Source organism: Solanum lycopersicum, chromosome 5, assembly GCF_036512215.1.
Source record: "Solanum lycopersicum chromosome 5, SLM_r2.1".
Classification (NCBI taxonomy): Eukaryota; Viridiplantae; Streptophyta; class Magnoliopsida; order Solanales; family Solanaceae; genus Solanum; species Solanum lycopersicum.
The window spans coordinates 27,044,774-27,061,065 of NC_090804.1; the positions used below are offsets into that span (position 1 = coordinate 27,044,774).

Sequence of the window (16,292 nt, forward strand, 5' to 3'; positions counted from 1 at the left end):
TCCACATGAACACCATAAAGATAATGGCGCCATATTTTTAAACAAAACACTACAACATCCAACTCTAAGTCATGGATTGGTTAGTTCTTCTCAATAATTTCAACTATCTATATGAATAATCTATAACCTTTTCGTTCTTCATTAATATACAACTCAAACCAACTCTAGATGCATAACAATACTCCACAAAACCTTGCTTACCTCCAGGTACGGTCAACACCAGGGCAGTAGTTAACCTCTTCTTCAATTTCTTAAAAATTTTCACTCAAGCCTCACATCATTGAATTCACTGTCTTATGAGTTAACTTGGTCAAAGGGGATTAAATAGATGAGAACTTCTCTACGAACCTTCTATATAGACAACCAAACCCAAGAAGATCCTAATATCAATTGGAGATGTGGGTCTAGGATAATTCAATATTGCCACAATTTTTAAAGAACAACTTTGATTTCGTCTCAACACTTACTGTGGTCTAAGAATGTCATAAACTAAAATCAAATGTAACATTTAGAATACTTAGTGTGTAACTCGATATCTTTAATTCTTAATCACTATTCTAAGATCAGTGGCATGATCTTATTCATTAGTGGAATATATTAGTATGTTATCAATGAAAACGAGTAACAAACATATCTAAATAAGGTTTGAGTACTCTATTCATAACGTACATGAATGATGCAAGCACATTGGTCAAACCAATAGACATGACCAATTATAGAGGAAAATTGAAATTTTTACTTTTATTTTCGATGATGATTGTATTTAAAAAATAAATAAATATATATGACTTAGAAATTTAATTTTGTGATTTCCATATATAGAACTACTATAAAAAAAATAGATATTTGGTGGCAATAGATTTTTAAATTTTTCTACGGTATGATTTACGATCACAAAACTATTTAGTGATAATTGAGGTAATGTTATTGCATTCATAGTAGCTAAAGCCTTTAGCAATATTTAAATAGTTTTTGGGTTATAAATAATCATATTATTATTGTTGTTAAAATATAAAAGGATGATAACTATATATATATATATATATATATATATATATATATATACACACACATATATATATATATATACTAGGTAGACCTGGCCCATGCTTGCACGGGCCAAACATTGAAAGATATTTGCGAGCTAAATGCTTGTATATATAGCGAGACACACATATTTCGTTCACATGTTGCACTATATAGTGCTGCATCTTGCCTACATTACGATATTTGAAAAATTTGCAGATAATGAAAAATTAGTTCAGATTCAAATTGAAATATTTAACTATACATGTCTTCTTATAGCAAGTCAGAGTTCCCTTCACATCAATCAAAGTTTTAATCTAAATCTCTCTATATTTTCCAGTAGCTTTGTAATAACCTGCAGCAGTTGTCCAATTTGTCCTCAGCCCTGTTGGGAGCATTCTTGTCTCTTATACATTGAAAATACCATTCTTTTTAATTACCCTATTTTTGAGTTCCCTACATTCCAACCCAATAACGGCCAAGAATAAATTATGCCACAACTAATACTAATTAAATTGAGGTTAATTACATAAATATTCACGGATTATAACAAGAGAAATATAACACTTGTAATGCTCAACTATCAAGTAAAAACATCTGTAAGCCACCATTAAGATTGGTGATATTTTTTTTTACAGATTCATTATATTTTCGTATGTGAAGATGTCAAGTATTCAGTTGATTGAAATACAAACCTTGGTTAAGTTGCAATCCTTAGGCTGCCAACGCCATTTGGTATAGAAATTATCATGTCTACCATTCTCAGAACAACGAAAACCTTCATCCAAAAACATACAATCTTCTGTTTGATAAATTGGATAACTCTCATCCCACACCCAATTCCCATCAAATATATCACAATCATTTTCAAGAAACCCCACTTTATTATCATTTCTGCTTCTACTACTACTATTTTTTACTACTAAAGAAGAATCATTAAGACCAAACCAGATAACAAAAAAAATACCCATGCAAGTGAGAACCAGTAGTATCCACAGTTCCATAATCTAACAAGAAGATAAATAAGTATAAGCCAAGAACAAAAAACAAGAACCCAAAAAGTGTTAACAATGGCTCAATAGGCTTCAAACGCTTGAATTTCTTGAAAAAATTGAAATGGGTCATTGAGTTAAAGAATTTTGGACATGGGTTTCCACTCATCTCTGTTTTTCACTACAGAAAAATTTAATATTTGGAAGCAAACTAACACAAAGTTCAAAGAAAATGACCCCCAAAAATCAAAATTTTAAATCAATAAAGAAAAACTTGTTGTTTAGTGGGAAACTTGACCAAAAAAATCGTGCTCATACAGAAACTTTATGAGTTGAGCACAAAAATGTGGGGCGGAGAGAGATAGAAGTTTTGGAAAATGTTGATAATGATGATATGTGGGGTCTTCAACACAGAGAAAGACAAACATTCAATTCAACAAATTAAAAGAAAATGCAAGAAACGGGGCATTTATGTAGAAAAAGAGGGATTTTTACAACTCTTTATTGGCTATTGCATAATATTTTTTCTGTAATCATCATATTTTATCAACTTACTATAACTTTTTATTTATGCAATTAAAAATTAGAGAAGATGACAAAACTGAACAGATTTGATTCTTTAAATTAGTTACTTAAAGCTACTTATTAAATAAATGAACTTTCTTGTATATTTGGTAGGGACAGTTGAAAAAAGAAAATAAGGACTAGTATTTTTTAATTTTTGCTATTTTTAGTTTATTTGTAAAGTTAGGGTAGTTTTTTGAGGGTGACAACAACAATGGACTAAGTGAAGATGAAGGGACACTTGAACAATGATGTGTCCATTTAAGACACCTCCACAGAAACAATAAGCTATGTGAAAACACAAATATATCCTCAGAGTTGAAATAAAAGACATTAACCACACGTGTTGAAACAAGTCTTTTCTATAATAGTAGTTATATATATATATATATATATATATATATATATATATATATATAATTTGTCTAGATATACTGCACATATTTTAATTGCTTATTTAAATTTATTTAGGCCTTGTGCATTATTTAAATTAGTTTAGTGTATTCTATATAACTCATAAATGATATATTGGTCAACGTAAAAATATTCCTCTCATGTATGTACTAGGTGATTTTAAGTTTAAATGTATGGATAGATCAAACTCTTAATCAAAAAATAATTTGTCAATGTTCAATTGTTGCCTAAAAACACATCGAATATTAGCATCATTACATAAAAAATTATCGATTTGTTTTGTTAGTTTATCATGATATAATATAATTTGAATTTAAAATCCTATGCACTGAAATATACATACACACATACATACATATATGCATGTAATTTTTCTAGATATACCACATATGTTTTAATTGCTTATTTCAATTTATTTAGGCCATGTGCATTATTTGAATTAGTTTAGTGTATCGTATATATCTCATAAATTATATATTGGTCAACGTAAAAATATTCCTCTCATGTATGTACTAGGTGATTTTAAGTTTAAATGTATGGATAGATCAATTTTTTATTTCAAAAATAATTTGTCGATGTTCAATTGCTGCCTAAAATCACACCTAATAATAACATCATTACATAAAAGAAATACGACTTTGTTTTCTTAGTTTGTCATGATATAATATAATATGAATTTAAATTCCGATGCGCATATATATATATATATATATATATATATATATTTATATTCATGATATAATATTATATGAAGTCCGTGCTATGCATGAGCCCAATCATTTGTCTATGAAATTTATAATGTTTATGTGTGGTACTTTAAATTTTTTAAATACAATGATACCCCCCCCCCCCCACCCTCCCCGCCGGCCCATTAAATATCAACTTATTTTTAGGTTTATTTCATCATTCAAAATAATTGAATTGTTCAAGGTTTAACATGCATATTTGAAACATTTTTTTTTTCATATTTTTCTTTTTATTTGTTGAAGTTATATCTTTTCTAGGCGATAAATTATACTACTTGAAAAGTTATGTTAATTATGATTAAGAAAAAGGCAAATAGTAGAAGCTAGGAAGTATGGTTTAAGTTGTGTCCTAAGCTTATAATTTTTGTATTTAATTCGTTCGTAATTTCATAATTGTATGGAATTTAAGGAGCATATGAATCGCGGCGGATCATAGGAAATATTTGTGAGTTGGATGTTTGTAAAATTACTAAAAAGGTAGATGATGTGAAATGAAGTTTGTATGTGGCCCAATTATCAAAGCAATGAAACTCTTTAACATGACTTAAAACACGTGGAGTGTGTAGACCCTAAGTGCACAGGTGATCGGGACTATTTTTGTCTAATCAAAGAATGGTATACATTTTAAATCATGAGGTATATTGGAGTTGAAGCAAAAGAATTATGAAATTGCTCAAATAACCTATGTCAACGAGTAAGCATGTTGACGAAGAGGAGCTTGCTAGTAATAAAAACAATGTTTGCATTATTATATTCAAACTCTCTCATAATATAATTATAATGAAAAAGTTAAATAAACTTTTTAAAGTTTAGATTTTCTGCCGCTGAATAAATGGTTCTACTATAACTTTAACGAGACATGGTGTCTATTATGTATCATATTTTCTAGAATTCTGTATAATTCGTAAGCATATTAGATATTGCATAATTACTAATTTTTGAATTGATCTAATCAAACTCTTGATATTGTTACCGTTTATTAAATTTTGGAAATAAAAATTTACCAAATCTTTATTGATGAAGTATATATAGTTCATTGAATTTACATTAAAAGAAAATTTTAAATTAGAACTAGGTTTTATATGCTTTCATAACACATGTTTAATATTTTTTTATAAAAAAAAACCTCTTATATTACATCAACATACATGCAATGTATGAATGAAATAATAGTGAATACGTTTTATGTGTATACATGTCGAGTGATATTGAAATGACACTAAATTGCTTTTATTATTTTTTTATTTAATTATAAGAATATCATATTTGTTACTACATCGTATCAAGTTGATTCGATAAAAAGTACTCTGTCCGCCTCATTTTATGTGGGAACATTTCCTTTTTGGACAGTCCCAAAGAGAATGTCGCATTTCCTTATATGATAAGTATTTAAAGGTACAATTCCTCTTTTACCCTTGTTGGTCCCACTTAATCTTAAAATTAATACTCCAATACATTTATGAGAAGCAAGAAAAACTTTTTAATATGACATTTATGAAGGGTAATTTAGTAAATATTTCAATATCTTTATTTATTTCTTAAATTCCGTGCCGGTCAAATGTTGCCACATGAAATGGTCCGGAGGGAGTAACTTTTTGACGTATATTGAAGTTTATTTGATAACTTAGGAGACTTAGACAAACACATTATAAATAGTTAAATTACAATCATAACATAAAAATATTTTACTATGTACTATTAACACATTTTTCTTAAAAGAAATCGTCAATATTAAATACCTTATACATTATCAGTTTCTCCATATATCTTGACAATCAAAGCAACATTTTAAAATTATAATAATAATTGATAAAGAAAATTTCATGAAATATAATACTATACTGGCTCCATAATTTGTTAGATTTAAAGGTACAAAAATTTATGTAAATGAAAAAAATTAAGAAATTATATTAATTAATAAGAGGCATCAGAGCATGAGGAAAGGGTATAATTCAACAGGGCAATTCACAATTCCTAATTATTAAAAGGAAACATAATAAGAACAATTTTTTATGAGCTCACTCTTTGTATCGAAATATATAAAAGGTATATAAGTGCTCTATCATTATCCAATCCTGCACCTTGGACATGACACTCAGAATTATTGTTTGTCCCATATCAAATTCTCATCGTTACGGAAGACTAACTCAAGCATAAAAATTATGTAAAACATTTCAAAAAATAAATGAATAAACTTATAAAACTCTGCTATCTATTTATGAACCCTGTAACTGGCGAAGATGGAACCCACACCATCCTAACAATTGATATAACTGAAAGTAGAAGTGGAACGCTCTAGAAGCAAGAAGTTAACTCCAACTTCATATGGTATCAATGAAGGGCATGTTGATGATCCTGAGTACTTGTATATCCATCATAAAACGATGTAGGCCAAATTGATCAGTATATGAAATTACAAAACTCAGAAGCACTTAAGGAACACTTAAGGATACTGAAAACTACTCAAAATTACAAAACTCAGAAGCACTCAGGGTAAAATACTCAACTTAGCAATACGGTTCTCAACTTAGTGAAATGGATCTCAATTCAACGATAATGTACTCGATTCAATGAAGCACAATTCAATTCAAAATACATAACTGAAGATACACTAGAAACAGCAACAGTAAAAGATGCAATGTATGGAAAGATTTTAAAACAATAAAAAGCAACACAATGTATTGAAGAACACGATAACAACTCACATTTTATATAATAAAATATAATATAACGCGTGAGAGTTTCTCTAGAAGACAACCATCACTATGAGTTATGTGATAATATAACATCTCGGCCATGCTTTCAGAACTATCCTATACCTTTTCCGGAAAGAGAACCTCTCAACGAAGTGGATCGACTAGTCTATCCTAAAAGTATTGACGAATCATCTAAGAAGTATAATACTTTCTACCCAACTTAGCTACATGGTTTATGGAGAATTGAGTTATCTGAACTAGTCCCTATATCAATTCTCAATACTACTTAAAAAAATCAAGATCATATATTTAAAAACATTACTTTTTCGGTTGCTGAGATTATTACCCAAAAACTAGCTTAAAATCTCTCTCGGAAATCGGTGTTCCCTCTCTTGTATAATTTTTAAAAATATTTTACTCGTGGAAATACTTAGTTACTATATTATCTTTTGAAGAAATAAACTTCACTCTTACTCTTTACTCAACTCAATGCTCGAGTCTTAAAACAGGTTCTAAAATATTGTAAAAGACTTCTCAAAATAAAGTTCATGCCGAATTATGGACGTGAATTACTCAATTTAAGGTTTTCAATAGCCGTATTCAAAACTCAATACTTGAAACTCAAAAACTCGGAACTTAAGAACTATAATATAATACTCCATAAAAAAATGCTTGGCTTAGAGGGTTCATGCGGAATTATGGGCCTCGACACTCAACTCAAGCACTCAAAGTAACTACTCGACTTATAAGGATCATGCGGAATTATAAGCATGAATTACTCATATCAAGAACTTCATGGGTAACATCTAATAGTCCCACGATCAGAAATATAATCTCAAAAACGTTGGGAACTCCATACTCAAGACATAGAACTTGAAGATACTACTCCTCTCAATGATACTCAATTAATAAACTCCATGCTAAATTTATGCATGAAGGACTCGAGTCAAGGGTCTACATAACAATATGGAAGCGGAGTATATGACTTGTCATTCTCGTACATAGTACCTCAAAACTTACCTCAAATCGATAGTTGATCTCAAATGATTCGCAGTTAAACTCAAATGCTTTCTTGAACTCTACTTTTAACCCTCTCTTGAATGTAAATTAAAATTCAAGAGTTATGGTTCATGATACAAAGGATCTAGGTGATAGTATAGACTAATGAATAAATTCTCCTCGCTCTCATGCTCACTTACTTGCGTATTGAAACAAGTTATTAGAAATTGTAGAAGACTCCTCAAAATGGATTTATCAAAATGTTCAGAAGAACTCTTAAGACTTGACTCTTAATCCTTCATTGAATTTGAATTATGAATTAAAGGTTATGATCATCGTTGGAATTATTTCTATGTGTTTAGAAGTAGCTTAGAGTGTTTAGAATTAAAGGGGAGTGAAGGTAAACTCGTAATGAATTCAAATACAGGAGCCGATTAAAAAATGGACGGGGCAGGCAACCTAGGCACACTGACTGGCGCTGGGGTGCATTGGCTGGCGCGATGCACCAGGCCATAACCTAGAAAATTTGACGAATTTATGTAACTCGCCTAGAATCGAATAGTTTCTTCCCCACGCACTTAGATTCAGTTACTTAAAAAAAGCACACTATAATCTACTAAATACAACCCCAAAACTCTCACATTCATCTCAAGAAATCATCAAAACCATAACAAAATAAGATTTAGGGTGGACATCAAGAGCACTTCTCAAGAATTCATCAGAAAATTAAATCTTTCAACTTCAAGAATGAAATTACGCTAAAATTAACATGATCTGAGTGTGGGTTAAAAAATCCAACACCATGGATGCTTAAATACCTCTTAGGGGATCAAACCCATGGTTAAAATATGCAATAAAACTCAAGAAGCTCGACGAATATCTTGATCCTTTCCTCTTTTTTCTTTTTTTTTTCCCTTATTTTTTTCTTGAACCCTCAACTAAAACTATAGGCGTATCGGGAAAGTTTAGTGAGTTTCAGACCGTACTCATGAAAACTCATAGATTCCTGTTAAGCATAAGGAATTCTGGTACCTTTTCTTCCAATAATTCACGGGGAAAGAAATTCCACAGGAAGGCCTCCTCAAACAAACACCAACTCATGAGTGGTGCACCTTCAACTTTATCCTTTTTGAATTGGTCAAACCAGATGTCACAACTCAGGGTTACCCCCCTGAAGTAAAATGGTGTAGTAGACCCTGAAAGGGGTCTCATATAATCCCTTATCATAATTATAACATCAAGACATGAATTAATTTGGAAAATTTAAAACTTTTGCAATCGAAGTCAATTTTTTTTATAGACAAACATAAGACTATAAGCTTGTCTCATTCATGATCTAACACAATAGAGAGTACAAATAGGGTTGCCCTATAAATCAATAAAGCCTCAAAATATAACCTAAAATAGAAGTTATAAAAGATGAAATCTTCTCCCAAACTTGAGGATTCAACAAGACTAGGGAATAGTCAACCCATGATTTACTTGAAACAAGTACAATGTCTCAACGATCATAACCTACAGTCAAAGAATGTCGAAAATATTGGTTAGCACAATAAATTACTAACTACGTAAGTCATGCACAAACATGTATAAAAGGGATATTTAGTTAAAATCATGCATTTATAAAGTGGAAAAGATATTATGCACGTATACGAAGAAACATAAGTCAAAGCAACATATAAGCAACCCATAACCATTATAGTGCAATGCAATGGTCAGATCTCATAAACCTACAAAATTCAAAGTATCATATTTAGGTCACGAACATCATACATATCTTACTTTAACCTCATCCATAACTAACATACATAAGAATTGTGTGGTTCATGTTCATAGCTTTAACTAGTAAAGTCAACCTTAACATACATACAAATCTTGCATACATAATCCATAAGCTTCATGACATAAGAGAATCCCACCACAACCCCAGTTAGAGTCTACTTGTGCAATGCATAAGTAAAGTCCCATACCCCACATATAAGAAATAGTACTCCTTAAGCAGTCATAACTAAAGTTAATAATATTAACATAATTAATATTTTTACCATATAGGGAAAATATCCTTAACTGACATAAACCATGTGAGATGCATGGAATTCGATGTCTTACCCCACACTGAAAACAGATGTCCTACTTGCTTAAGGTTGAACTAATATATTATCTTTTAGGTCAATCACAAGATAAAACCAATGTGGGCACATAGTTATGGGATTAGGAGATTGCTACTAGAAGACAGACTTTCTAAAGTAAAAAATTTCCATCTCATGAGATTCTTAATTTAGGAAGCCAAACTTTCTAGCGTAAAAGCTTCTATATAATATTCATATCCACTCGGTGCTATAATTCCCATTTAAAAGTAACATTATGTCTTTCCCTAAGTTCATGTTCATAAAGAATGCATTAGGCACTAAACAACATATCAAAATAATAGCTCATTGACTTATTAGGTGAGAATGTCCTTTCAACCCTAGAATCATCAACATGTGAGTAAACCTTTCACAAATTATTCCTAGTGTTTTAAAAAGAATAGCCTTTCAATCAACACAAAAAGATTACCTTAGTCATATTCATTCATATAAAGTAATATGTAAGGGTTGGGGAAGAAGGATCTTGCAATCAAAACCACCAATAGACAATAGTCATAAGATCATCACCAATTTTAGGAAATCATGAATTCATATACAATCCTTGTCAACATAGACAAACCCTATTAAATTGGCCCTCAAGCCTATAATTAAGATAAATCCTAACTTCTAGAATTACCAAACTAGATAGGGAAATATCATGTTTCAATAACATAAATAATGTAAACATGATCAATTGTCAAGGTTCCATAGTAAATAAAGATATAGTCTAGTTAATACTTTAGAAAGAAGGGGAAATCATGGGTCCAAGGGAGACATTCATCAAAATAAAACAATACACCATTATTATCACCCATAAATCAATAATATCAACCATAATAAACCTTAATCAAACAATTGAAATCATTTTAGAGGAAGACCCATGTTGAAAATTGAAAATACCTAAGTTTGGGGAATTTAGAATCTTGAAAACTCAATTTGAAGGGTCTCTTTGGATGAAAGGTTCCGAAAGATGAATACCATCCATATCTTAGGTTTAATAACACAGGAAATTGAAGAGAAAAGACTGATTCTTGGAGCCCTAGATTGATCTTGACCTTTCTCTTCAATGGAGTCTAGAGAGAAATATTTTGGAGAGGGGAGTTCGTTGAGTTTGACTTTGTGAGTTGTGAGGTGTTAAATTTGTTGGTTAATAGACAAAAATATTTATATATGTCTAAAATAACTATTAGTAACCTGACCCACCCTTAATTAATTAGGTATTTATGAACCCACCTTCCTCTTGGCTGAACCTAGGAGTTATTTTAGGGGTGACATAACGACCTTCATCCACGGACTGTTGATGGGGCCAAGCCTCGTGGTATACTCCGTCATTCGAGTTACAGAGGTGGAAATGGGGGAAAGCTAGGGGAGACTATGTCTCGACCCACCTCCCATCCATGGAGTGTGGGTCCACCCACTGCTCGTGGGTGCCCAATCACGGTCACAATATTTTTTTTATAACTTTGGACTTTCCCTTGGTGTCCTCCCCAAGGAACCTTCAGGGTCCTTAGGGCCATGAATTGAGTTATAGAAACTTAGGATCTTAGTACAAAGTTAGGGAAGTTACTATAGGACCATATAGCCAATCATATTAACCATATTTAAGCTACTGGTTTACATGTTAAGCTCTAGCTTATATCATTAGATTTTTGGGGGTGTTACACCAGATTCTAGCGACATCCTTCATTTCGTATGTGTCGCACCCCATTTTTCATAAAAACGGGTTTTGTACACACCCTAACAACTCTTTTAGGATTTTGAGCTTAAGGAGTCGCCACCTAACGAATTAAGGTGCGTTAGGGCACCTATCTAACCTAACTAAGTCTCCCTAAGGTCAACGAGTCATAGATCAGGGTAAGGGTTCAAGTTACCTCGAGGGAAAGGTGTTAGACATACCTCAAAATCCACAAATGTGGATCCCAACCGTATCTCATGCAATTTATGTGGGGGTTACAAGTAGCAAATATGGTCACTTCATTATTATTTATTAATATGCTTGATAAGTGATAACAAATATAAAACAATTAACACTACTTTATTATTTTTATTAATTTAAACATGCAAGATTAGGTGATATTAATAAATAAACAGTTAAGCTCATTTTTATGTATTTTTATATACGAGACTCTGTGATGAACAAATCGAACAAATAGTTCATGTTATTATTCTAACTAATTATTTAAGCATGTTAAAAAGGTGATATTAATAATAAACACAGCAAATACTAATCAATTAAATATATATAAGCGAGGAGACAAAAAATAGACAAATATATAAGCTAATAAATTTCTAATTTTTTTTAATTTTAAGCTCCCCAGAATAAATTAATTAACAATTAAGATTACTTCAATTATTTATTATTTGAGCATACGATCTATGTGATAACAAAATATTACAAATTTTAAGCAATTAATAAAGAGATATACAAAAAGACATAATAGGCACAAAAGTATAGAGCATAGGCTGAGTTAATTTATTATGCCGCACCAAATAAGAATAAGATGTAGGAGAATAAAGTTTTGAAAAATGAACAAATTTTGGATAGAATTTGTATATAAAAAAATATTTGTTTCTTTATAGGGATGATGCCACGATTTTGTTAATCTCGCTCCTTCACAATACAAACAATTTTGTTTTGAGGTTGGTCTTAGAAAAATAATAAAATTTTTTATTTTGAAGATGATTAAAAATAATTGTTTGCATATAAACACATAAATATTTACATATAATTACACATAATCCCATTTGAAAATCATGGGTAGGTGGTACTCCCCGGGACGCGTCAACTTAATTTAAAAACATTGGAATTAGACCTCGTAATTTCTTTGACTTTCCCACTAACGATAGATTAAGCGACAATACTTATGATTTCTATATATATATTTTAAAACGAATGTCATAATCAATCCATAGTTTGAAAGGAGGATTGAACAACGACTAAAAAAGCATGTTGTGAATCTTTGTAAGAAAAAAAAGGAAAAAAATAGTAGAGCATTAATGCAGTCAATAAATTAAATGCAAAAAAATTAATGTGAAATGTATTTAACAGTCAAGAAATTTGTTAAATTCATTAAAACTTTTCTTCTTATTTTTATTACTATTTATAAAAAAAAAACATATATCAGAAGTGCGAAAATCTTCAAGAGGACAAATAAGATTACTAATTAATAATATTAGCTAATTTAGAAGGGGCAAAAATATTCACAACAATTTTTTTTTATTATGGGTATGCTAAAACTTTGTTTACAAACCTATAAACATGATTTCTAGGTGTTCATAACGGAGAAACACATGTAAGCATGATTTTGTAACTCTAAGTGATAAGGACATTTTAATCCTTAGGCATGGTTTCTACGTGATAAGACAATGCTGAAAAGTTATAACATATTTTTAACATCTAACCGATGAGCCTACTAAATTATTAAGGTTTGATTTTAACATTCAACTTATTGGAATCTAGTTATTTTCAAACTCATTAACAAAGAAAGCGTCAAACATGTTGAAAATTGGTAAGATTACAACACCTACAAACAAGAATTCTAGGTTGTTAAAAGATTTAAAATAGAATAAGCCATAGTTATGTTATCAAACTTAAAAAGATAATGAAACTAACTTTGATGCTTCCTTGTTATTTTGTTTCTCAACAGATAAATATTATAATTATGCAAAAAGTTAAATTAAAATTAATAAAGAGGACTAACCAATTCTGCAGAAAAGATTATCAACGCGTATTATAAGAATGAGTGATGAGTTGAGAGATTGAATGTGTGTATGAGCAATGAGAGAATGAAAGAAATTGTAGCAAAAGTTAATGAGAGTTGGGAGAGTGTGAATGTCTGAGAGTGCTTGTATAAAAACTATGAATGAATGATGAGAGAATGAGAGGGGGACTATTTATATAGTAAAGAGGGGAGCATTATAAGGAAAAAAAATATTTAAAGGAATCAATTAAATATATTGTTTTCCTTGTTTTAAATGGTAGTTAAATCAGCAAATAAATTAATTTTTACCAAATTTAAGAAAGTAAAATATAAAAATATGCAGAGTAATATATTTTTTCTTAAATAACTAAGAGACAAATCAGATTTTATTAGTTTTTTTCCATATAAACAAATAAGAAATTTGATTAAATTCTAATTAAACCAGGGATATCAAATAAGGTTATTTACTATATTAATAATTGACAGAACTTAAGGAAAGGGATGATTTAAAAACCAATTAACATAACATTTTCCTTATAAACGAGAAACTAAATCAACAAAAATATTCTTAGCTCAATAAAATATTTTTTACTAAAATACAACAAGAATTAATTTAACTTTAATTAAGGCAACTATAATCAATTGACAAAAAGTATTAAAATAATACACAAGATTTACCTTATCAAGGCATAAAATCTGTCCGAATTCACTTTTGTGTCAAATTAATCAATACCATATAAAATTAGCACACCAAAATTATCATTTAGAGAAGAAGATAATCAGGACGACAAGATTAGGCGAATAACTCAAATCTTGTTCGAATCTTATTGAACTCAATCAATGAACAACCAATACATATTACCCTATTAAAATCCGTTTTAACATAAGACTAAGACCCATATCATTAGTTAAACAAATAGGAATACTAAATCACCCACAAATCAAATTAGAGCATGGACATGGCAATATTTTACACTAAAACTGATAGAATTGGAATTTAAAATCACCAAAAATAGTAGCACAAACAGCAAACAAGAGAGAATAACACATTTCAAAATCAAGATAATAAATAAAAATGATAAAAAAAAAGAATCAAGTGAACATACCCAGATGGAGCTGAAAAGATCTGCTTGCTACAGCCTAGAGACTCGCCTGAGTGCTGCCAGCGATGGAAAAAATAATGCGGAGAAGAGAGGAAGAAATGGACGGAGAAGAGAAGAGAAGAGGATTGCGTCGGGCTGCTGGTTTATGGCTGCTCGACTGTCCTAAAAAAAAAAGACGGAGGAGAAGGGGAAGGAAGGAGAAATGGAAGATGGAGGAGGTGGAGAGGCAAAAACGTTGCTGACATCTGCTGGTTCCTTGCCTCTCGCCGGCGGTTTTTTTGTGGTGCTATTGGGCGAGGTTTCTGCGGCTCACCATCGCTGGAGAGACGAGAGGGAGGCATCAAGGAGAAGAGAGCGGAAAGAGAAGAATAGAGCGGGTGAAGGGGAGAAAAAGAGGAGAAGAGAGCGGGGGAAGGGGAGAAGAGGGGAGGAGGAGCGACGGGAGAGGGGAGGCGGCTGCTATGGAGAAGGGAGGTTCGCCGGAAAGAATGGGGGAGAGAGAGAGGGGCAGCTGGAGTGAGGGAGGGGAGGAAGAGACAATAATTTTTTTTTTTAGGTTTAGAAGTCTTTGAAATGTAGAGATGGGAGATTTAATCTAGACCCTTGAATCTATTAATATGTAGCGCTAGCATTCAATCTCAGATTTATTGAAATAAATTGACGGATGAAATTAATAGATGAAGTCTTAAAATTAGATTGAAATGGCCCAAATTGTAATTAAATCAGCTAAAATTGAAAGGAAGAGGATGATTATAATTGAAATAAAATTGGAATTGATTTGGCTAGAATTGAAAGAAATTAGAATAAAAATGGGCTACAATTTAAATGTTTTTGAGAAAAATTTAGGAATTACTATTTAATTAGTACTACATTTATTAAAATATTTTATACAATTGAGAATAATTTGTATTTTAAAATATTTGAAATTCATTAATAATTTAAAAAGATTTTATTAATATTCACAATAATTCTATAAAGTAAATATGCTAAAATATATAATTTTCATGCAATATTGACTACAATTCAAAAATTTAAACAAATTTTAAAATGCATATTTAATCGAGTAGTATTCCTAAAAATGGTTAAAGGTAGGTCAAAATTAGGTGTCAACAGTATGCAACTAGATCTACACTATCAGTAACAACAATGTACATAATTTCAAAGACTTTCGAAATTTTTGCAATAAAGTTTGTTTGAGCTTGAGCAAGACTTTAACCAATGAATCATGGAAGTTTCATCCCTAGAAACTCACGAATCTTGAAGTTTCAGCCACAACTTGTAGATTCTCCCCCTTTCAAACTTGATTGGTGGCAACTTGACTTAACATCTGCATAGCTTCACGGAATTCAACATTAGTAACCTCCTTGAGGTTGCACTTTAAGGGCATTCGGTGCCCGTTGTTCCTATGGTTCACATTCTTCCTAAAGGGAAGACCTTATAAAGCTCTTCACATGGGCATGATATGAAAAATACATGTAATCACGAATTAGAAGACACTTTTGAGCGACAAACTCTATCGCACAAAATGAGTATGAAAGAAGTGAGATAGTTCTTAAGTGTTCCAGCTTCCTAATTATAGATGAGGCGCATTTCAAACTGATTACTCGGTCTCTGCAGATACAACTTCATAGACTCCCTAGGATTCTTGAACTTGTGCTCCGATACAAAGTTTTTCATGCTCCATGCCTGCACCCAAGGTAGGAGTGCCACTCGAGAATCATTGTTGGACCCAAACAAACCCTTGGTCTAGCTAAACTCTTAGCGGAAGACTTACTCATCATAAAAGAAAGTATTGAAATACAAGCAAACCAAATTTTCTCAAAAAATGACTTAGAATAATTTAAATATCACATTCAACTAGCCCAAGTTGCAACTCAAGTCTCAACAGAAAAACTGAAACATAAAGACTGAAGTAATAACATCAA

General features: G+C 31.0%; 2 long non-coding RNA genes across 2 annotated transcripts; both read right to left on the reverse strand.

The window, feature by feature from the left end:
* Positions 1–1,221: 1,221 nt before the first annotated feature.
* On the reverse strand, positions 1,222–2,507 carry LOC138348406 (uncharacterized). The gene is made up of 2 exons (XR_011221009.1): positions 1,722–2,507; positions 1,222–1,482 (listed from the first exon to the last, which is right to left on the reverse strand). It is a non-coding gene; the product is annotated as an uncharacterized lncRNA (long non-coding RNA).
* Positions 2,508–8,707: 6,200 nt separating this feature from the next.
* LOC109120317 (uncharacterized) lies at positions 8,708–14,977 on the reverse strand. Its single transcript, XR_011221010.1, has 2 exons — positions 14,371–14,977; positions 8,708–8,952 (listed from the first exon to the last, which is right to left on the reverse strand). It is a non-coding gene; the product is annotated as an uncharacterized lncRNA (long non-coding RNA).
* Between the last annotated feature and the right edge of the window lie 1,315 nt (positions 14,978–16,292).